At 43.8% G+C, this 24,016-nt stretch overlaps 1 pseudogene; it reads left to right on the top strand.

Moving 5' to 3' along the window:
• Positions 1 to 853: 853 nt before the first annotated feature.
• Positions 854 to 22,636, top strand: LOC104674038 (annotated as a pseudogene).
• The last annotated feature ends 1,380 nt before the right edge of the window (positions 22,637 to 24,016 follow it).

Genomic DNA, 24,016 nt, shown 5'->3' with positions numbered 1-24,016 from the left:
TCCAAAATGCTTCACCCCACGTCCCGGTCCCATCACCCTCCACATCCAAGCCAAGCAGCCCTGGATTAAATGGGAAGGATGCAGGCAGGAAGGAGTCACAGGGGATGTGCTGCCTGCTGGGTGGTTTGAGACTGATGGCTGCGGAATCAGATTCAGAGTTAAGAAACATGTCCTGGGCCGAGTGCGGTGGCTCATGCTTGTAATCCTAGCACTTTGGGAGGCTGTGGCGGGCGGATCACGAGGTCAGGAGCTTGAGACCAGCCTAGCCAGCATGGTGAAACCCTGTCTCTACTAAAAATACAAAAAATTAGCCGGGCATTGTGGCACGTGCCTGTAGTCCCAGCTACTCAGGAGGCTGAGGCAGGAGAATTGCTTGAACCCGGCAGGTGAAGGTTGCAGTGAGCCAAGATCATGCCACTACACTCTAGCCTGGGTAACAGACTGAGACTCCATTAAAATAGAAAGGAAGGAAAGGAGGGAGGGAGGAAGGAGGGAGGGAGGGAGGGAGGGAAGGAGGAAAGGAAGGAAGGGGAGGAAGAGAGGGAGGGAGATGTCCTGACCATATCCCCCATGCTGAGAGCCTCCCGTGTATTTGTTCTACTATCTCACTCAACAACCCTCCTTCCAGTGCAAAAGAGAACACTTCAAAGGAGAACAGAAGTTGTAACTTGCCCATCAGACAAGGAAGGGGACTGAGAGTTGACTCACTTACTCATGCAGTCATTCTTTCATCTGATGGATATTCTCTGAGTCCTTGCCTTCTGTGTCCAACTAGCCCTGTGCCTGCTGTGTAGGCATACACTGTTGAAAAAAAATCAGACTTGATTCCTACCCATGTGAAGTTTGCAGAGGAATGAAAGTGCACTTGGGGATATGGGAAACTGAAAGAAGAATCATTAAAGGGTGGGAAGTGATAGGAGGAGCTAGCACTAAGAGGAACACACTCCAATTCAAGAACATACGGGAGAAGGAAAACAAATCCAAACCAGGGCTCTGGGAAGATCTGCAGGCACATGGGCAGAAAGGGCTGGCAACAGGAACGAGTGGAAATAGAGAATGGAACAGTGAAAGGGATCCTTATCACAAGAAAGGGAAGGCTCAGGAGGAAGATCAGAGCAAAGAGGCTGATCCTCCCGTACTGTCCTTCCTGCCTGATCAGCAAGCCCCACCTTCATCCCTTCCCCGCAGCAAACGCTTCCTGGGTGAGTAGCTAGAGAAACAGCTCATACCCTAGCCTCCCCAGCAAACCCTCCCTAGCTGGGACAGTAACCTAGCCAAGGCTTCACAGCTGCAATGAGACTTGTGGGAGAGCTGGGAATGAGTTCCTGCTATGCATCAGGGAGCAAGCATCACATGGAGTTTCATCCTGCCAAACCATAAGGCAGCCTCAGAACCAGATAGGCAGATGAACAGGGTGTATTAGTTTGTTTTCACATTGCCGATAAAGACATACCCAAGACTGGGAAGAAAAAGAGGTTTAATTGGACTTACAGTTCCACGTGGCTGGGGAGGTCTCAGAATCATGGAGGGAGGCAAAAGGTACTTCTTACATGGTGGCAACAAGAGAAAATTAGGAAGAAGCAAAAGCAGAAACCCCTGATAAACCCATCAGATCTCATGAGACTAACTCACTATCATGAGAATAGCATGGGAGAGACCAGCACCCATGATTCAATTATCTCACCCTGAGTTCCTCCCATAACACGTGGGAATTCTGGGAGATACAATTCAAGTTAATATTTGGATGTGGACACAGCCAAACCATATTACAGCATAATACTTGTATTTTATGCCTTGCTTTTAACAGACATCCCCAACACCTCCCAAACATGCTGTTTTCCTCACAGCTAATCTGCTTATTAAATAATAACCAAAACTCCCATGGAGTTTCCTCATCTGTGTCATTGAAGGTCAAGTTATTGTTGTTGTTGTTGTTGTTTTCAGACAAGAAGCACTAATGTATATGGAGGTTCTATCTCAATCAGCATTCTCGGTTGCAAGAAAGAAACCAGCTCTGGATGCCTTAAGTAGAAAAGGGACATTAGGCTGGGCACAGTGGCTCACGCCTGTAATCCCAGCATTTTGGGAGGCTGAGGCGGGTGGATCACGAGGTCAGGAGATCAAAACTAGCCTGGCCAAGATAGTGAAACTCCAGCTCCACTAAAAATACAAAAATTAGCCAGGCGTGGTAGCAGGTGCCTATAATCCCAGCTGCTCGGGAGGCTGAGGCAGAGAATTGCTTGAACCCTGAGGTGGAGTTTGCGGTGAGCCGAAATCACGCCACTGCACTCCAGACTGGGCAACAGAGCGAGACTCCATCTCAAAAAAAAAGAAAAAAAGGGGGGACATTAAAAGGCTCTCAAGGATTCACAGAACCATCAAAATGATGGGTAATGATGGGAGGAGAAGTGCACAGGAATGAGGACAGCTCTGGAGAATCAAAAAGCAGAATGTACACCTTGTTTTAACAGAAACAGCCTGGCTACCCACAGGATGCTCCCATGTCATCACAAATTACTCTAGAATGATTGACACAAATATAAAGAGAGTGAAAGTGAAAGTTCTCAGTGGGAGTTTCCAGTTGACCAACTGTATGTCAAAGGCCAGCATTGTAGCTGTCAGAGCAGGGAGAGAATGTACTTGGCCCTCTTACTTCTGCCAGAACTATTATGATGGGTATTCCTTCAAAAAATGGAAAGGGGGATTGAATACTGGCAGCAGCGGATTGGGGGAGAAAGCTGTCTACTATAGGCTCCACAAATATAAGATCTTCTTATCATATACTATTTTCTACATATATAAACGAAGTGGTATAATAGTGAAAATTGGCTGGGCACAGTGGCTCATGCCTGTAATCCCAGCACTTTGGGAGGACAAGGTAGGCAGATCACTTGAGGCCAGGAGTTCAAGACCAGCCTGAGCAACATGATGAAACCCCACTCTACTAAAAATACAAAAAAAAAAAAAAAAGAAAAAATTGCCAGGTGTGCTGGCACACGCCTGTAATCCCAGCTACTCAGGAGGCTGAGACATGAGAATCGCTTGAATCTGGGAGGCACAGGTTGCAGTAAGCCGAGATCATGCCACTGCACTCCAGCCTGGGCAACAGAGCTAGACCTTGTCTCAATAATAATAATAATAATAATACTCAGTCCTAGTGCCACAAAAGGTTCTACTAAATACATGTATTAAATTAGAGTACTGGAGAGCAGGGAGGGGTGTGGTTCAGGCAAGCTTAGACTCCACCCAGAAAGGTCTCCTAGGACATAAGAAAAGTACTGGATCTAAAATCAAGTCTTTCTCAGAAATCTAGTCTCAAATTGGGTTTGGGGCAATTCTTTACACCTAAATTTTGTCGTTGTTGAAATGGAGATAAGGCCAAACGTGGTGGCTCATGCCTGTAATCCCAGTACTTTGTGAGGCCAAGGCTGGTGTATCACTTGACCTCAGGAGTTTGAGACCAGCCTGGGCAACAAAATGAGACCCTGTCTCTACAAAAAATGCAAAAATTAGCCAGGTATGGTGGCACGTGCCTGTGGTTCCAGCTAATCGCGAGGTTGAGGTGGGAGACTGGCTTAAGTCCAGGAGGCAGAGGTTGCAGTGAGCCGAGATCACACCACTGCACTCTAGCCTGGGTTACAAAACCAGACCCTATCTCAAAAAAAAAAAAAAAAAAAAAAAGAAGATAAAATCTTTTCTCCTGCTTCAAGAACTACCTGGAAGATATGCTAAAAGAATAAACATTGTGTCTCTTGGGCCATAGACTACCTCAGAGCATGTGGGAATGTGGAGACCAAAAGTTATCTTTGTGTTTGCACATCATCACTCTAAAAGAGAATATATTAATTTGTCTCAGTTAGCTGCAGTAATAAAGTGCATATTTTGACCGGGCACAGTAGCCCATGCCTGTAATCCTAGCACTTTGGAAGGCCGAGGCAGGAGGATCACCTAAGCCCAGGAGTTCAAGATTACCCTGGGCAACATGGCAAGACTTCATCTCTACAAAAGTTATAAAAATTATTTTTGAAAATATTAGCCCAAGGCTGGATTTAGTAGTTCACACTTGTAATTCCAGCATTTTGGGAGGGCAAGGCAGGCAGATCACGTGAGATCAGGAGTTTGAGACCAGCCTGGCCAACATGGAGAAACCCCATCTCTACTAAAAATACAAAAATTAGTCGGGCATGGTGGCACACTCCTATAGTCCCAGCTACTCGGGAGGCTGAGGCGGGAGAATCACCAGAACCCAAGAGGTGGAGGCTGCAACAAGCCAAGACCGCGCCACTGCGCTCCAGCCTGGGTAACAGAGTGAGACTCTGTCTCCAAAAAATAAATAAATAAATAAAATTAGCTAGGTTTGGTGGCACATGCCTATGGTCCCACCTACTTCAGAGGCTGAGGTGGAAGGAGTGCTTGAGCCCAGGAGGTCAAGACTACAGTGAGCCATGATGGTACCATTGCACTCCAACCTAGCTGACTAAGCAAGATCTCATCTCAAAAAAATTGTATGTTCCAGGAACAGCTTACATACAGCTTGTGGGAGCCAGGTTGGGCAAAAAGCACACTGTTGCAATACTGAGAATGTGTGCTCTGCTTGCTGATTGCTGCTTCTGATCATAAAGATGCAGACAAAGAGGCAGGTGACCATGTTGTTGCACCTGCCCCCCATTGTTGCAACCTTCTTTCCCTCAAGCTGAAGTGACTTTCAAGTGATTTAAAGATCCAGTACCCCTTCCTCACCTCTTCATTTTTCTTTTTTCTCTCTTTTAAAAGACAGACATTAAAGACTAAGACACTCAAAAGCAACTGTATATATGGTGAAAATTAGAAAGTGACTGTGTATTCCCAAAGAAATGCACAGATTTAGGAAAGATCTGAGAAGACCTTAAGCTGACACCTTAGCTGATCTTTGCACAGAGACAGCTGACAATAAAAAAATAAAAACAATAACAATAAACAACAAATTCTGGGAAAGGGGAAAAATCTGATTTCCAGAGTTACCACATTATTAGATTTAAATGTTCACTTTTCAACAAAAATCACAAGGCATACAAAAAGAATAGAAAAGTATGGCCCTTTCGAAGGAAAAACTAAATCAATATGAACTGTTCCTGAAAAAGACTTGATGGCAGACCTACTAGACAAACACTTTAAAACAATTATTATAAAGATGCTCAAAGAACAAAAGGAAGATGTGGAGAAAATCAAGATATCAATGTATGAACAAAATGAAAATATCCAAAAACAGATAGAAGATCTAAGCCACGCACAGTGGTACATGCCTGTAGTCCCAGCCACTCAGAATGCAGGGGGATCACTTGAGACCAGCCTGGGCAACATAGCAAGACCCTGTTGAAAGAGAGAGAGAGAGAGAGAGAGAAGGAAAGAGAGACAGAGAGAAAAGGAAAGAGAGAGAGAGAAAGAGAGAGACAAAGAAAGAGCAACTCTAAAAATAATCCAAAAGAAATTTTGAAAATCAAAATTACAATAACTGGACCAGGCACAGTGGCTCATGCCAGCACTTTGGGAGGCCAAGCCAGGCAGATCACTCAAGGCCAGAAGTTCAAGACCAGTCTGGCCAACATGGCAAAATCCCATATCTACTAAAAATACAAAAATTAGCCAGCTGTGGCACCTGTAATCCCAGCTACTCAGGAGGCCGAGGCACAAGAATCATTTAAACCCAGGAGGCAGAGGTTGCAGTGAGTTGAGATCATTCCACTGCACTCCAGCCTCCCACTACCAAGACAGACTCTGTCTCAAGAAAAAAAAAAAAAAGCACAATAACTGAAATGAAAATTCACTAGAGGGATTCAAAGGCAGATTTGAGCAAGCAAAAGAATCAGTTAACTTGAAGATAATAGAACTTGAAGACAATAGAAATTATTAAGTCTGAGGAACAGAAATAAAAATTACTGAAGGAAAGTGAACAGGGCCTAAGACATCTGTGGGACACCATCAAGCAGATCAAAATATTCATTGTGGGAGTTACAGAGAAGAGAAAGAGAAAGGAACAGAAATAATATGTGAATACATAGTGGCTGAAAACTTTCCAAATGTGATAAAATATATAAATACAAACATACAAAAGCTCAACTCCAAGAAAGATGAACTCAAAGAGACCATACTAGACATATTATAACTAAAATTTTGAAAAACAAAGATCAAAAGATAATCTTGAAAGCAGTAAGACAGAAGCAATTTGTCTCATACAAGGGATCCTTAATAAGATTATCAGATTTCTCATCAGGAACTTTGGAGGCCAGAGAGCAATGGACCAATATATTCAAAGTGCTAAAATAGAAAAAAACTGTCAATCAAGAATTGTATACTAGCAGATCTGTCCTTTAAAAGTGAAAGAGGAATTAAACTATTTCCAGACAAACAAAAAAATGAGAGAATTTGTAACCACTAGATCTCCCCTGTAAGAAATTCTCGAAGAAGTTCTTCAGAGTGAAATTGAACAACATTAGACAGTCACTCAAAGTTGTATGAAGAAATAAAGATCTCAATAAAGGTAAACACATGGGCAATAATAAAGGCTAGTATTATTTTAACAGTCTTAATTTCACTATTTTTTTCTACATGATTTAAGAGATTAACACATTTTTAAAATTATTAACCTAAAAGACAGTGCTATAGTTTGGATGATCTTCCTCTCCAAATCTCATAATAAAAGTTGATCTCCACCAGATGCAGTAGCTCATGCCTGTAATCCCAGCACTTTGGGAGGCCAAGGCAGGCAGATCAAGTGAGGTCAGGAGTTCAAGACCATCCTGGTCAACATGGAGAAAACCCATCTCTACTAAAATACAAAAATTGACCAGGTGTGGTGGTACACGCTTGTGGTCCCAGCTACTCAGGAGGCTGAGGCAGGAGAATTGCTTGAATCCAGGAGGCAGAGGTTGCAGTGAGCCGAGATCATGCCACTGCACTCCAGCCTGGGCGAATGAGTAAGACTCCATCTCAAAAAAAAAAAAAGTTAATCTCCAATGTTGGAGGCAGAGCCTGGGGCCTAATGGGAGGTGTCTGAGTCATGGGGCAGATCCCTCATGAATAGATTAATGTCCCTCTTAGCCTTCTTTGTTTCCTCTCAACTACCCTTTATTTTTCTCCCTTTTTTTTTTTTTATTATACTTTAAGTTCTAGGGTACATGTGCACAATGTGCAGGTTTGTTACATAGGTATACATGTGCCGTGTTAGTTTGCTGCACCCATCAACTCATCATGTACATTAGGTATTTCTCCTAATGCTATCCCTCCCCCAGCCACTAACCCCCTGACAGGCCCCAGTTGTGATATTCCCCGCCCTGTGTCCAAGTGTTCTCATTGTTCAATTCCCACCTATAAGTGAGAACATATGGTGTTTGGTTTTCTGTCCTTGTGACAGTTTGCTTAGAATGATGGTTTCCAGCTTCATCCATGTACCTGCAAAGGACATGAACTCATCCTTTTTTATTACTGCATAGTATTCCATGGTGTATATGTGCCACATTTTCTTAATCCAGTCTATCATTGATGGACATTTGGGTTGGTTCCAAGTCTTTGCTATTGTGAATAGTGCCACAATAAACATACGTGTGCATGTGTCTTTATAGTAGCATGATTTATAATCCTTTGGGTATACACCCAGTAATGGGATCACTGGGTCAAATGGCATTTCTAGTTCTAGATCCTTGAGGAATCGCCACACTGTCTTCCACAATGGTTGAACTAATTTACACTCCCACCAAAAGTGTAAAAGCGTTCCTATTTCTCCACATCCTCTCCAGCATCTGTTGTTTCCTGACTTTTTAATTCTAACTGGTGTGAGATAGTATCTCATTGTGGTTTTGATTTGCATTTCTTTGATGACCAGTGATGATGAGCATTTTTTCATGTGTCTGTTGGCTGCATAAATGTCTTCTTTTGAGAAGAGTCTGTTCATATCCTTTGCCCACTTTTTGATGGGATTGTTTGTTTTCTTCTTGCAAATTTGTTTAAGTTCTTTGTTGATTCTGGATATTAGCCCTTTGTCAGATAGGTAAATTGCAAACATTTTCTCCTATTCTGTAGGTTGCCTGTTCACTCTGTTGGTTGTTTCTTTTGCCATGCAGAAGCTCTTTAGTTTAATTAGATCCAATTTGTCTATTTTGGCTTTTGTTGCCATTGCTTTTGGTGTTGTGTTCACAAAGTCCTTGCCCGTGCCTAGCTCCTGAATGGCATTACCTAGGCTTTCTTCTAGGGTTTTTATGGTTTTAGGTCTAACTCTTAAGTCTTTAATCCATCTTGAATTAATTTTTGTATGTGTAAGGAAGGGATCCAGTTTCAGCTTTCTACCTATGGCTAGCCAGTTTTCCCAGCACCATTTATTAAATAGGGAATCCTTTCCCCATTGCTTGTTTTTGTCAGGTTTGTCAAAGATCAGATGGTTGTAGATGTGTGTTGTTAATTCTGAGGCCTCTATTCTGTTCCATTGGTCTATATATCTGTTTTGGTACCAGTACCATGCTGTTTTGGTTACTGTAGCCTTGTAGTATAGTTTGAAGTCAGGTAGCATGATGCCTCCAGCTTTGTTCTTTTTGCTTAGGATTATCTTGGCAATGCGGGCTCTTTTTTGGTTTCATATGAACTTCAAAGTAGTTTTTCCAATTCTGTGAAGAAAGTCATTGGTAGCTTGATGGGGATGGCATTGAATCTATAGATTACCTTGGGCAGTATGGGCATTTTCATGATATTTATTCTTCCTATCTGTGAGCATGGAATGTTCTTCCATTTGTTTGTGTCCTCTTTTATTTTGTTGATCAGTGGTTTGTAGTTCTCCTTGAAGAGGTCCTTCGCATCCCTTGTAAGTTGGATTCCTAGGTATTTTATTCTCTTTGTAGCAATTATGAATGGGAGTTCACTCATGATTTGGCTGTTTGTCTGTTATTGGTGTAAAGGAATGCTCGTGATTTTTGCACATTAATTTTCTATCCTGAGACTTTCCTAAAGTTGCTTATCAGCTTAAGGAGATTTGGGGCTGAGACGATGGGGTTTTCTAAACATATAATCATGTCATCTGCAAACAGGGACAATTTGACTTCCTCTTTTCCTAATTGAATACACTTTATTTCTATCTCTTGCCTGATTGCCCTGGCCAGAACTTCCAACACTATGTTGAATAGGAGTGGTGAGAGAGGGCATCCTTGTCTGGTGCCGGTTTTCAAAGGGAATGCTTCCAATCTTTGCCCATTCAGTATGATATTGACTGTGTGTTTGTCATAAATAGCTTATTATTTTGAGATACATTCCATCAATACCTAGTTTATTGAGAGATTTTAGCATGAAGGGCTGTTGAATTTTGTCGAAGGCTTTTCTGCATCTACTTTTCTCCCTCTTTCTTACTCCCATTCTCTTTTCTCTCAATAATTTCTCACCTTTTTCTTTTTCCTTTTTCTTTTTTTTTTTTTTTAAGATGGAGTTTCACTCTTGTTGCCCAGGCTGGAGTGCAATGGCCTGATCTCGGCTCACTGCAACCTCCACCTCCCAGGTTCAAGTGATTCTCCTGTCTCAGCCTCCCAAGTAGCTGCGATTATATGCATGTGCCACTATGCCTCGCTAATTTTGTATTTTTAGTAGAGACAGGGGTTCTCCATGTTAGTCAGAGTGGTCTTGAACTCCCTTCATGATACGTCTGCCTCAGCCTCCCAAAGTGCTGGGATTACAGATGTGAGCCACCGCGCCCAGCTGATTTCTCACCGTTTTCTTCCAAATGTCTGTTCCTCTCCCGGGAACCTCTACTGCAATCCCATGCCCAAAATACAATCAGCCTTGTCAGTCAGGGGAGAAGATATGGTAAAAATGGGATACAAATTAAGTTTAATTTCTGTGTGACCTGCACTGTACATTTGAAATCAAGTCATTTTATGGGTAAGCAGTATCTAACTGAGATCCAGGAAATAAGCCTAAATTGCTTTATTGTTGGGAAAAAGAGATTTTATGTTGGAGGGTTTGTTACACACAAGTGTGGTAAAATAGCAGAATTAAGGCTCTGTGTTAATCCACGTACTCTGAGAAGCAGGCATCAAGACAAAGCTAAACATGCAAGGATTTTTAAGGAAATTCTTGGGGGGAAAATGAGAGGGAGATGGCTGAGATATCCATCAGCCTACAATGCAAGTCTGACCTCAGAAGAAAAAGACAGGGATGAAAGGTTGAGTGGAAGTTTTGTATACAGCTGTGTACTCTAAGGAAGGCTCAGCAAAACTGTCAGAGCCAGTCCTAGAGAAATCTCCTATTTTTCAGGCCGAACCAGCTTAATGAGAATGTGATCTGTACAGTCACACAGGGCCCATACTTGGCTTAATGCTCTGCTGTTGCCATTTTAAATTTTTTCATCATATTTGACAAGGGGCCTGCATTTTCATTTTGCACTAGGTCCTGCAAATTATGTAGCCATCTCTGTTCTCAGGAATGGGTCTGCCTAGTATCCTTGCTGAGCTGTCATTAGGCTAGGAGCAGCCCATGGGAAGCATCCTCAGTACAAATGTAGCAGCACACTTCAGAGCAAAGTAACCAGGGCCCAGAAACTGAGGGTCCCTGTAGCTGGAGGTCTGTGAGGCATGTTCTAATGGCCACTACAGTCCACCCCCTTGAGCCGTATAGATGTACTTCTCCAAACAGGTGCAAGGAGCAGCTCCTCCGTAGTCCTCATGGGCCTTCCTTCCTAAGGGGCAACTGAGCAGAGGGGGTTGATTGGATGAATTACAGTCCCAAGATCACCACAGTTGATCCCAGGACCACTATTAGTACTTACCTTCTTCCTCTTCCACTATTCATTCTAAATCTCCTTCACCCTCAGTTATTGCCTTGGCCAGTCTTGGTGGCTTACCTGGTGGTGTAACCCAAACCCTTATTCCTGAGGGGTCTGAACTCATGATAATCATACTCTTTTAAGGCTGACGTTGCCACATCTGTCTATTCACAGTTATAATGGGGCTAGGGAGTACAGGAGGTACCCAAATGAATCACCTGAGTTCCACACATATTCCTCCTTACCCCATCTTGTAAATGAACTTACCTCCCGCTAATGATCAGTTCATTGCTTTTGCTAGTATAACAGCTCCTCTCTTGCCTGCTGGTGCCTGAACACAAAAAGTACAAAGCGCCCTGTCAGCAGCCATAACTTATAGTTCAGTGGGACCTTTATTATGTCCCTGGCAAGAGTGTGTTCCCTTTGAGAATCAAGACCTCCAATCATGCGGAGCCTAGAGTTGCAGAGAAAGAAAGCAGAAAATCCCCCAGTGGATCACTGGGGAATGGTAGTAAGTGGGTCACTGGAAATGATGGTAAGTAGGGCCACTTCTCCTTCCTTCCACCCCTTAGTTTCCTGACCCTTGTATCCTTCCTACTAAGGACGTAGCACCATAGAGAGGTCACTGATTTAATAAATGCACCGTGTCCTGAAAGATGGCACTTCATTCTTTCATATCCTTTCTCAGAGCTCCCATTCAGTTGTAACTTTAGAAGACCATCTCAACAATGTATAAGGCCAGTTGTTTCTGGGTGGTGCAGTTCATAACACAACCAGAGAATCCCATGGTCAGGACCCACTCCCACACCTCCTTCACTTCAAGTAGATTCCCTAGTTGGATGCTCTGCTACATAGGATTCCACGTCTGTGGATCAAGCATTCCCTAAGCTTCCAGATAGAAGTGTTGGCTGAGGCTCTGTGGGCAGAAAAACCATACAACAATATTAATTTACAGTTTGCCTTAGAGTTATATTACCTATCACACCTCCTATTATATGACAGTCTGAGAGATCTGGACCTCTTAAACATCCAAGAAGATATCACATTGATCCATTACACCGAGATGACATCAAGCTCATTAGACAGGACCAGCCGGAGGGGCAAGTATGCTGGAGGCCTTGATAAGATGCGTGCATTTCAGAGGGTAGGAGATAAACCCTGTGAAGAGTCCAGAACAGGCCATTTCGGTAACATTTTTGGAGGTCCAGTGGTTGGAAGTATTCTGGAATAGCCTATTCTAAACTAAAAGGCAAATTGATGTATCTTCTAACCCTGTTTCAAAGAAAGAAGGCAGTGCCTTGTAGACCTTTTTGGGTTCTGGAGACAACATATTCTACCCCTGGGGAGTATATTTCTGGCCCATGTACTGGATGACATAGAAAGCTTCCAGCTTGAGTGGGGCTAGAACAAGGAAGGGTGCTGCAGCAGGTCCAAGCCATAGTGCATCCAGTCTGCATTCAGCAGACCCCCACGGTGTTGGAGGTGTGAGTGGTGGGAAAAGATGCAGTATGACCACTGAGTGGATCTGCAGGCCTCCTGGGCCCATTGTAAACTGGACTTTATCTAGCACCCCATTTTTTAGCTGGTCCTCCTAAACCCTGTTCTAACAGCAGGGCCATGATGCTTCTTTGGGCCTTTCAGTATCAGTGCAACTCAGACCCTTTGTCCAATAGTTTTTTTGTGAGGGGGAGGGAGTCTCGCTCTGTCATCCAGGCTGGAGTACAGTGGTGCAATCTTGGCTCACTGCAACCTCCGCCTCCGGGGTTCAAGCGATTCTCCTGCCTCAGCCTCCCAAGTAGCTGGGACTACAGGCACATGCCACCATGCCCAGCTAATTTTTGTATTTTTAGTAGAGACAGGGTTTCACCATATTGGCCAGGCTGGTCTCAAACTCCTGACCTCAAGCGATCCAGCCTCAGCCTCCCAAAGTGCTGGGATTACAGGCGTGATCTACCGCGCCTGGCCTGTCCAATTATTTTTCAAATGTCTGATTATTTCCCCTTCAGTGTATAGTCACCCAAGAAAACGGCCATAGATCTCTCTGAGGAGACTAGGGGAATCATCACAGACTATGTTTGCCATCATGTTGCAGGGTTCTGCCTCCAACCACCTCTACAATCCATGGGTCCAGATCTAAAAATTAACTCAAGCTGGGCGCGGTGGCTCAAGCCTGTAATCCCAGCACTTTGGGAGACCGAGACGGGCAGATCACGAGGTCAGGAGATCGAGATCATCCTGGCTAACCCCGTGAAACCCCGTCTCTACTAAAAAATACAAAAAACTAGCCGGGCGAGGAGGCGGGCGCCTGTAGTCCCAGCTACTAGGGAGGCTGAGGCAGGAGAATGGCGTGAACCCGGGAGGCGGAGCTTGCAGTGAGCCGAGATCCGGCCACTGCACTCCAGCCCGGGCAACAGAGCAAGACTCCATCTCAGGAAAAAAAAAAAAAAAAAAATAATTAACTCCAGTCTGGGAACTGGGCAAGGGAGCCAGACTTCTTATTGAAATGACTGCCCTCAGCCTCTTGCTTCTCCAATCTGCTTTAAAAAAAAAAAAAAAAAAGATCAGGGATCAGCATATGATGCCCAAACGATCAGCTGTTGATGGCCCTAGTCGATCATCTATTTTTCGTAATTAAAGGTTTGTTAAAACACAGGACACTCATTTGCTTACACATCATCACGGTTGCTTTTGTGCTACAACAGCTGAGCTGAGCAGTTGCCACAAAGAGCATATGCCTTGCAAAGTCTAAAATATTTAGCCCTTTACCTGAACAGTTTGTTGACCCCGTCATAGATGCTAAAAGCATCCTTGTTGACTGTCTGCCTATTTTGCTTCTAAGTTCAAAATAGACACTATGCTCCATTAACCATTTCCACAAGCCCCTGCTGGTAAAGCCCAGTGATTGCCCCTCAAACCCTGCCTTTTGGTGGGTAAGGCAATTAAAGCCTCCTGGCTTCTGGCAATGAAGTGCCACCTCCTGGCCCCATCGTGCCCACAGATGCTGACAAGCTCAGATTGTAACCGCCACTCCTACCATCATCCCGGCCTGCAGAACTTCTTGGCGATGTTGGTGCCCTTCTCATCAGTGCATTTTGATGGCTGGGAGAATGGTGTATCTTGTGTGCCTTCTCATGGGACATAGTCCCTAGTGGGTCTTTTGGCCTTATATATTTTTATATTTTAAAATAAATATAATATCTTATTACAAAAATAGAGATGGGGATTCACCGTGTTGCCCAGGCTGGTCTTGAACTCCTGATAAGTTCAAGCAGTCCACCAGCCGCAGACTCTCAAAGTGCTGGGATTACAGGTGTAAGCCGCTGTGCCTGGCCTGGCCTTATATAATATAGCCCTTCGAACACATCCACTTCCTTCAGCCTCTTTATTCTTATCTGTACTATCTGCCTGAGTGAAGAAGAAAAGGAGGGTTGGGGAGAAGCATTAAACTACCCAGCAGAGCTTCAGGAAAGCTAATGGGGAGTCCGTCAACCAAAGTCAGAGAAGCTCCATGTCTTCCAGGAATGGACCTGTCTTAGTATCCCTGCCAGCCTTAACTATTTGTTCAGAGCGGACTGTGTAGGAAGCATGCCTGGGTGCAAATGCAGGTAGGTCTCAGAGTACAACACCGGAGCCCTTAGGCCATTTTGCTCCCTGTGGCTGGAGGTGTGTGAGGCACATTCTCCTGGCCACCACAGGAGCCAGAACAAAGCCCAGGATGGGTGTGACACAGCCTGATTTAAATGCCAGTCTGCATCTTTAATAACAGGTCTGACTTGTAAAGTAGCACAAGCTGCTGTTCAGGATGGCACTGCTTTCAGGAGTGTCTTTTGAGTCAGTAGAATAAGAGGGCTCCCAGGCAGACTGCATAGGGACAAAGTGATCTGTGTGTGCCTCACTTCCTCTCTCCCTGCTATTATACTTGTAATCCAAACAGGAAAGAAGTACTTGCCCTGACTCAGAAGCAGTCTGTTCCCTGTTCCTCCATTCTGAGAGGGTGAATTTACAGATCTTAGGATTCCTCACTTGAGGCGTAGGCTGTGAGGTGGTTAAAGGCCAAAAACAACCCACCTGCAATGAGTGCATTTGCCTGGAAGCTGCAACTGCAGCAAGAGCCATTGATGTCGCAGTACGTTAATGCCAGTAAGAGTCTTAGGGATCACCTCCTGTCTGTACATTTATCCCTAAGGGAAACTAACTTTCTCCAGTGATAAAAATTTGGCTTCTAGTACTAGCTATGCTCTTTCTTCAAAGCGATAAAGGTGCAAAATAGATGGAGCCGAGTGGTAGGCTACAGACCCAGAAATGCAGGCCCAGGAAGGCAGCATCAAAGGTAGATTTCTGCAGATGGTGGCAGGGATGAAATGTCTCAAAATAGCCCTGCCTTAACAGGAATGTCCTAACCATCCCGGAGTTGTTAATTTCTCCTAGCAGCTTTGCCTTCCTTCTATCAGCAGCATTGTTATCTCAAGGAGACGCTCCTGAGCCAAATCTCACCCAGTTCCAGTCTCATTGTTGCTCATTTCTATCCCTAGAGGTGTAGAGTTTTAGCGGCTGTCTAGAATTAAAGCAACCTTGCAGGAAAATAACAGTTCTGTGTATCCTCACCACTAGGCTCTCTCCTAACAGAGAAACTCATGCCTCCTTTGTTTGGACGAACGGAGGTAAGATGGCGCACTTCCGGGTTCTTCATCACCAACTTCTCCCCCCGCCGGCGAAAATGCAGCCGGCGCCGGGGAAGGTGCAGACCAACCGGGCATGCGCCAGGTGACGTCAATCTGAGGAGACCAAGATTTACCTGGTCGCACCTATGGAACGCCCCCCCCCCCACACACACACACACCCGTGTCCCGCCTATTGCCCTTCCACTCCTAGAAAAGCCGCTCCCTGCAGACGCCCCACGCGAACTTCCTTAGTCCCCACTCCTGTCAGGACTGCAGGAACTTCGTCCGAGAGCTTCACCGGGTGACTCCCTCGGCCTCCCCACTGCTGGAGACCGATGGACCTCACCCCACACCTTCTTCCCTGAAGCTAGGTGACCAAAGAATAAATTTGCAGTTTTGCTCCTACCCTTGCCTAGTCGCTGGTTCTTTTGTGCCCGCTCTGGTGGTCTTAGAAAAAACAAATCATCCTTCACTTTTGTTCTTCCAATATCATCAGACTGGATAAAGAAAAACAGCAGACAGGTTGGTGTGGCCCCATAATTCCCCATTATGGATATAGTTTTATCAAGGTATTTAAAGTAAAACTCCTAAGGTCAATTTCTATCTCTACTCCTAAGGTCTCCAACTTAAGAAAATTCACCTTTTTCCGGAAATCAAATCCCAGTCCCACCACTTATACCCATGTGATCCTGGGCAATTATCAGACGCAACGTGTCTCAGCTTTCTCATCTGTAAAATGGTAATAACAATAGTTACCTCCTAAGGCTGCTGTTAGGAGATAACATGTATAAAGCAACTGGAATATAATAGCTGCTCAACAGAGCTGGGCTCTGCATTTTAGGTTTGAGAAGGAGCTGATGTAGATCTGGTATTAGAAATCCAGCCAAATATGAGAATAAGAAAAGAAATTGGACAAAATAAGGGAAACACCCAGCAACGAAATAAGGGAAACATTCAGGTGTGTGGCTGAGAGCAAGATTACATCTCTGTGCTGGTCATTGATATCTTCGTCCTTGAATTCCTGGATTAGCAGACATGGAAATATATAAACTGCTAAGTAGGATCCTTATTATTAAATTAAATAATGTACATTAAAACATTTTGAAAAATATAACTTACTAGAATAACCTAAAAGACAGTGATATGCTTATAGTTGCAATAAACAGAGATGTGTTAGGGACAGGAGGACAGTATGGTAAAAATGTTTGTGAAAATGTGGAAAACAAGAACCTTAGCCTAGGAATCAAATCCCATGGGAACCCAAGAAAAGTCTAGCGCTTAAGTCTCACAGAGCCCATACAGGCAAATTGGCTCAGGATCCAAGGCATTTTGAGGGAGCTGATTACTTTGTCCCTTTTCAGAAGCAGAAGTTCATCGATCCCCTACTCATCTCCACTTAATACTCATCCAGTCTCTGTCAGTATCTGTGTGCCCTCTCACTTGTTTAATTACTAAAGGGCTGACTCTCTCTGACTATTCTAGTGCATATTCCCAAGACAGTAATTGACTAAGCCATTGAGATTCCCTGCAGTCTCCATCTACGCAGAGTTTCTCTGGCCAGACCAGTTCATCACTGACTAGCCCATGGGTTGGCTACTCTTGGGCCAGGTATCCACCCCATATCCAATCAGCTAAGGCCTGACATCATAGGCTCAGATGAATAAAAGCATGGAAATACATGGGATCCCAAAGATCCCAGCAAGATCTTTGGACCAGAATGTTTTGCTTAAATGATGATTCTGAGCATGACTGTTAATAGATGACAGATGAATTGATCATTAATTGATCAAAACCTAAGCCTAATATCAAACTAGGAGACTCAAAAAGTTAGAAAATATCTTAAATCCTACAAAATGTTTCAGATAGATTGCTTTCAAGCATCTCACTGTTTAAACAAAGCTCAGACAATACAGAAAATCCTAACTTGCCTAAAAAGCTATAAAAAGGCTTAGGCCAGCCAGGAGCAGTGGCTCCTGCCTGTAATCCCAGCACTTTGGGAGGCTGAGGCCAGTGGATCACTTGAGGCCAGGAATTCAAGACCAGCCTGGCCAACATGGCAAAACCCCATCTCTACTAAAAATACAAAAAATTAGCTGGGGGTGGTGGTGGGTGCCTGTAGTCCCAGCTGCTTTGCAGGCTGAGGCACAAGAGTTGCTTGAACCCGGGAGACAGAGGTTGCAGTGAGCCGAGATCGCGCCACTGCATTCTAGTGTGGGCAACAGAGCAAGACTGTCTCAAAAAAGAAAAAAGTAGGCTGGCTGAACTTCATCAGACCGATTGAGACAATACTAGAATTTGTAGAACTAGGGGAACAATACCACAAGATGGCAGCATTACCCCTTTTGTGCCTTGTCCTGTTAAAAAGTCTGAAGCCGGATTATCTGTTGAGCCTACTCTCAATCTGCCCACCTCTTTCCTGAAGCTATTTTTAAGAGACCTGAGCAGCCCCTAGTTGATGGAGAAGATATAAATCTAAACAGATATGGCATCTATTTTTGTGTCCTCCAGTTCACTCATTATCTCTGAGCTCATTTTATTTCTAAAATCTCAGGACCTGTTATCATTATTTTTTAGTCTAACTAAATATATAATTAGGCATGGAAGCAGTGGCTTATATTATCCAAGGATTACAAGCTCCTTAGCAATGTCTGAATTGCAGAAATTCAATTTTTTAATTGTAATATTATTTATTTGGCATTTATATAATCCAGTTTTTCATTACAGCTTTTTAAAAATCTATGTATATCTCTTTCCTACAAGATTCAATTCAAGCCCAAAATACATACTGAAAACCAACTATGAATGTTAATTTCATGTGGGAACTTGGATAGGCCATGGTGCCCACTATCTGGCCAACTATCAGTCTAGATGTTGCTGTGAAAGTATTTTTAAATGAGATTAAATTTAATTCAGTAGACTTAGAGTGAAGGAGATTGTCCTCCATAATAGTGGGGGCCTCGTCCAAGCAGTTGAAGGCTTTAAGAGAAAAAGACTGAGATCCCCAGGGAAGAGGAAATTCTGCCTCCAGACCGCCTTTGGACTCAAACTACAACATCGACTCCTCCCTGGGTTTTCAGCTGTTGGCTTGCCCTACAAATTTCAGACTTGCCAGCCCTCACAATAAACTACAGATAGACCAGGCACCGCACCATGGAATACAAAGATAATTAAGAAATATCTTGGGCTGCGTGCCTGTAATCCCAGCTACTCAGGACGCTGAGGCAGGAGAATCGCTTGAACCCAGGAGGCAGAGGTTGTGGTGAGCCAAGTTCGAGCCACTGCACTCCAGCCTGGCGACAGAGCAAGACTCCATCTCCAAAAAAAAAGAAAAAGAAATATCTTTGATCTCATGTTAGGAAAACTCCGTACTGGAACCAATAATGGCCTCCATAAGCGGAGGGCAAGCTCAGACCAAAGAAAGAAGCAGACCACTCCAGGTTGGTAGGTAGCCAAAAATCTATTCAGGGGAAACTTACATAGTAGGCAGTCTTGGGCAGCAGCAAGACAAGGGACATCTCAGGACTTGCAATATACACCTTACCTTTTACACCATGAAAATGAAAGTGCGCAGAAAGTCTCTGATGACATGTTAAGCCATCTGGTTGCTTTCTTAATCTATTTACTCTAGTTACCTTCTATCTATTTACCTCCTACTTACAGGGATTGTTTGGGTTCCCTACAATCAACTTTCCTAAGCATGCTGGGCAGAGGGTGGGACTGCAGGGGAATGGGGTTGGGGGAGGTTCCAGGCAGCAGCAGTTCACTGCTTCCTACAACCCACTTCAGTTATACCCAGAACACATCTGAAAAACACATGAACACATAAGTAATACTGTAAGTGTTAAGGCAATGTATTATGAAAGTACTGTGGGAACACAGAAAAATAAATTCTTTGGGTGGCAGTGAGAAAAACCATAAAGAGGTGCCATTTGACTTGCAAAGAATAAACAGGTGTCCAACAGGCAGACATTACAGGCAGTGAGAACTCCGATGAGCAAAAATAGATGTGCAAAAGGTGGCAAAATAAGTAGTCCCCCATGTAGATATGTGACTTCGAGGTACTAAGATATAATATCCAACATTTGAGCTCTTACTATTTTGTTAATAAGGGCTTTTATATAGATATCATGAAACTTTACATCCTTATCAAACTACAAGCTCGTAGTATCCTAACTTCACAGTTTTAGAAACTTAGGGACACAGAATTTAAGCAATTTGTCTAATGTCCCAAATCAAGCAGGAACATGAATCAAAGCAGTCTGACTTTATTTATTTATTTATGTAGAGACAGAGTCATGTTCTATCACCAGGCTGGAGTGCAATGGTGGGATCATGGCTCACTGCCTCGACCTCCTGGGTTCAAGTGATCCACCCACCTCAGCCTCCCAAGTAGCTCGGACTACAGGCTTGTAGACACCTGTCTAATTTTCTTTTCTTCTTCTTCTTTTTTTTTTTTTTTTTTTTTGGTAGAGATGGGGTTTCACTATGTTGCCCAGGCTGGTCTCAAACTCCTGAGCTCAAGTGATCCTCCTGCTTCAGCTTCCAAAAGTGCTGGGATTATAGGTGTGAGTCATCATGCTCGGTTTCAATCTGACTTGAGTTCATAATCCTAACCACTATATTACTAAGGCAACTACATGCTTTAAAATTTTAAATTTTATAATCAAAGAGAAGGCTAGGAACCTTCAGGTTTATAGACATATTTTTGTTTCTTAGTATTCCCTTGTCTTTTTTTTTTTTTTTTTTTGAGATGGAGTCTCACCCTGTCACCCAGGCTGGAGTGCAATGGGATGATCTTGGCTCACTGCAACCTCCGCCTCCCAGGTTCAAGCGATTCTCCTGCCTCAGCCTCCCAAGTAGCTGGGATTACAGGCACGCACCACCACGCCTGGCTAATGTTTTGTATCTTTAGTAGAGATGGGGTTTCACCATGTTGGCCAGGCTGGTCTCGAACTCCTGACCTTATGATCCACCTGCTTCAGCCTCCCAAAGTGCTGTGTTTACAGGCATGAGCCACTGCGCCAAGTCTGTATTCCCTTGTACTGTTTAACTGTCTCTTCTAATGGACAAATAAAAGTCAGACCAAAAATAAGAGTGAAAATCATTCTCAGAGTGATTTTCAGCCCATCCTTATCAGGATGTGAACATTGTAGGCTTCCCAGAGCTCATTAGGAATATATTTATGGTCTAAACCAGGATGAACAGCTACAAACTTTTCCTCCATTTACAATCAAGTGACAGTAGGGGGCGACTTTTTGTTACTTTTAACCAAAAATAGGTGGATTCTGTTTATTGTTGGTTACATACCTGCAAGCCTCCCTTATTCAGGGTACGTACATGAAGCATAAATTACCTTGACCTTCCACGTTGGTCTAGGCCTGTTCTTTTCTCTTTCTCAATCACCACCCCCATCCCATCCCAAATTTTACCCACCTTCTCTTTGACTGCCCTTCTTTTACATTGTGTTTCTTTGGAATTTTTGCTTTAAGTGCTTTTCAAATTGCAGTCATTGGAACTGTCTCTCTTGATTACTCACTTCATTCTCTTACAGGTTTTGAAAATAAACCTAGTCTCACTCAAATGCTAACCTGAAGACTAAATAGCATTTGACCTCATACATACAAACTGAGCTAAAACAGTAGGAATAAACTTGCAATCCCAGCACTTTGGGAGGCCGAGGCAGGCAGATCACGAGATCAGGAGATCAAGACCACCCTGGCTAACATGGTGAAACCTGTCTCTACTAAAAATACAAAAAATTAGCCGGGTGTGGTGGCGGGCACCTGTAGTTCCAGCTACTAGGGAGGCTGAGGCAGGAGAATGGTGTGAACCCGGGAGGTGGAGCTTGTAGTTAGCTGAGATCACGCCACTGCACTCCAGCCTGGGCGACAGAGCAAGACTCCGTCTCGAAAAACAACAACAGGAGGAATCAACTAGCAACAGAACAAATCTTAAATATCTGATTAATCTGAACGAACCTATATAGGAACTATCTTCATCAAAATAAATATTTAGAAACGAAGTAACTTTTTAAATATGTGCACAATGAGGTTTGGAGGTTTAATGATCAAGAATCACTGCTTTGTAGGAAATTTATAGATTCATCATATGAATCTGATGAAATCTGTAGACCCAATCCTGGGAAATACACACACACAAAATTCTGTGATACAATTATAAGGGTTTGTGTCCCCTCCAAAAGCCATTCACAGAAGTTCCTCCCTCAGGGATCCAAAAACTCCAAGGTTAAAAAAATTAAAAATCTGGATGAAGGGGTCCTAGCACACCACAATCGTGTCTATTATGTCCTATAATGGAGGGCCTGTCACGGCCATGAAGGGGAAGAACCGTGTGGCTATCGCCGCAGACAGATGCTTCAGGATCCAGGCCCAGATGGTGACCACGGACTTCCAGAAGATGTTGTTCATGGTTGACGGGCCATACACCGGTCTAGCCAGGCTTGCCACAGATGTCCAGACAGTTTGCCCAGTGCCTCAAGTTCCAGCTGAACCTGTATGAGTTGAAGAAAGGTTGGCAGACCAAACCTTATATTGTCATGAGCATAATGGCCAATCTCTTGTATGAGAAATAGTTTGGCCCCTACTATACTGAGCCAGTCATTTCTGGGTTGGACCCAAAGAGCTTTAAGCCCTTCATTTGCTCTCTCAATCTCATCGGCTGCCCCGTGGCAACTGATGACTTTGTGGTCAGTGGCACCTGCGCCAAACAAATGTACAGAATGTACGAGTCCCTCTGGGCGCCCAGCATGGATCCAGAACACCTGTTGGGAAGCATCTCGGCCAGGCGCAGTGGCTCACCCCTGTAATCCCAGCACTTCGGGAGGCCGAGGCGGGCAGATCACGAGATCAGGAGATCGAGGCCATGGTGAAACCCTGTCTCTACTAACAATACAAAAAATTAGCCGGGCGCAGTGGTGGGTGCCTATAGTCCCAGCTACTTGGGAGGCTGAGGCAGGAGAATGGTGTGAACCCGGGAGGCAGAGCTTGCAGTGAGGGATCGCGCCACTGCACTCCAGCCTGGGCAACAGAGCAAAACTCCCTCTCAAAAAAAAAAAAAAAAAAGCATCTCTCAAGTCATGCTGAATGCGGTTGACCGCGTTGCAGTGTCAGGCATGGAGTCGTTGTCCACATCATTGAAAAGGACAAAATCACCACCAGGATTGAAGGCCTGAATGGACTAACCCTGTTCCCAGAGCCCACTTTTTTTATTTTTAATAAAATATCCTTAAAAAAAAAAAAGTTTAAAATCTGACCTAAAATATTCTATAAGTTGGAAATACTCATTTTTTGTAAGTCATACATGCAGGGATCCTTTTGAAGCACTTTCTACCTACCAAACTACTAATAGTAGGTATTATTTTTGTTCTCAGAGAAAAGTGAAAAACTTTTTGAAATTGGTTTGACTAGAATCTTTTCACACTATTTTTTTTTGCGGGGGTGGGGGGTTGGAGTCTTGCTCTCGCTCTGTCACCCAGGCTGGAGGGCAGTGGCATGATCTCAGCTCACTGCAACCTCCACCTCCTGGGTTCAAGCGATTCTCCTGCCTCAGCCTCCCAAGTAGCTGGGATTAGAAGCACACCACCACACCCTGCTGATTTTTGTATTTTTAGTAGACACAAGGTTTCACCATATTGGCCAGGCTGCAGGCTGGTCTCGAGCTCCTGACCTCAAGTGATCCAAACGCCTCCCAAAGTGTTAGGATTACAGGCATGAGCCACTGTGCCCAGTCTCTATCCTTTTTCTTTTTTTTTTTTTTGATACAGCGTCTCACTCTGTCACCCAGGCTGGAGTGCAGTGGCACGACCTTGGCTCACTGCAACCTCTGCCTCCCTTTTCAAGTGATTCTCCTGCCTCAGCCTCCTGAGTAGTAGCTGGGATTACAGGCATGCACCACAACACCCGACTAATTTTTGTAATTTTTGTAGAGACAGGGTTTTGCCACGTTGGCTGGGCTGGTCTTGAACTCCTGGCCTCAAGTGATCCTCCTGCCTTGCCCTTCCAATGCCGCGCCTCCCCTTTTTATCACCTTTCTAAAATAAATTTCATGAGTGGACCCATAATTTTGTGACACAAGAGATGGAGAACATTAAGAGAAAGATAACGGGTGAGAAGAGAAGATAGAATGTTTGAAATAATGTACATGAAGGGGAGTATATAGTGCTATGCACAGAAGGATGCTTGATAAATGATACCAGAAAATTCAGAGACTTTTTTTATTAAATGTGTAAAAAGCAGTTCTCATGTTACAAGCTCAAAATCAGATGAATGTATGAGGGTATATAATTGGTATATTTATAAACTGTATCACCCAAAAACTCAACGAGGACACAATCTACATTACATTCAACATTTGCATATTTACATGATATATACTGCAAAGTAAATACAAAATGAACTCCCATCATTTTAGTTCAGAACACAGGTGAGATAATTTCAAGACAAAGGCAATTTTTTCAACAAAAAGCAGAAGTCTCCCAAGTACCATTTCACTATTTTGGGGAAAAATACAAGACTAATTATGAGTTCCATTCTAGTTTAGTCAGTAAGATACATTGTTTGTT

This window comes from Rhinopithecus roxellana, chromosome 5 (genome assembly GCF_007565055.1).
Source record: "Rhinopithecus roxellana isolate Shanxi Qingling chromosome 5, ASM756505v1, whole genome shotgun sequence".
Lineage (NCBI taxonomy): Eukaryota > Metazoa > Chordata > Mammalia > Primates > Cercopithecidae > Rhinopithecus > Rhinopithecus roxellana.
This window is presented reverse-complemented; position numbering and strand designations above follow the sequence as displayed.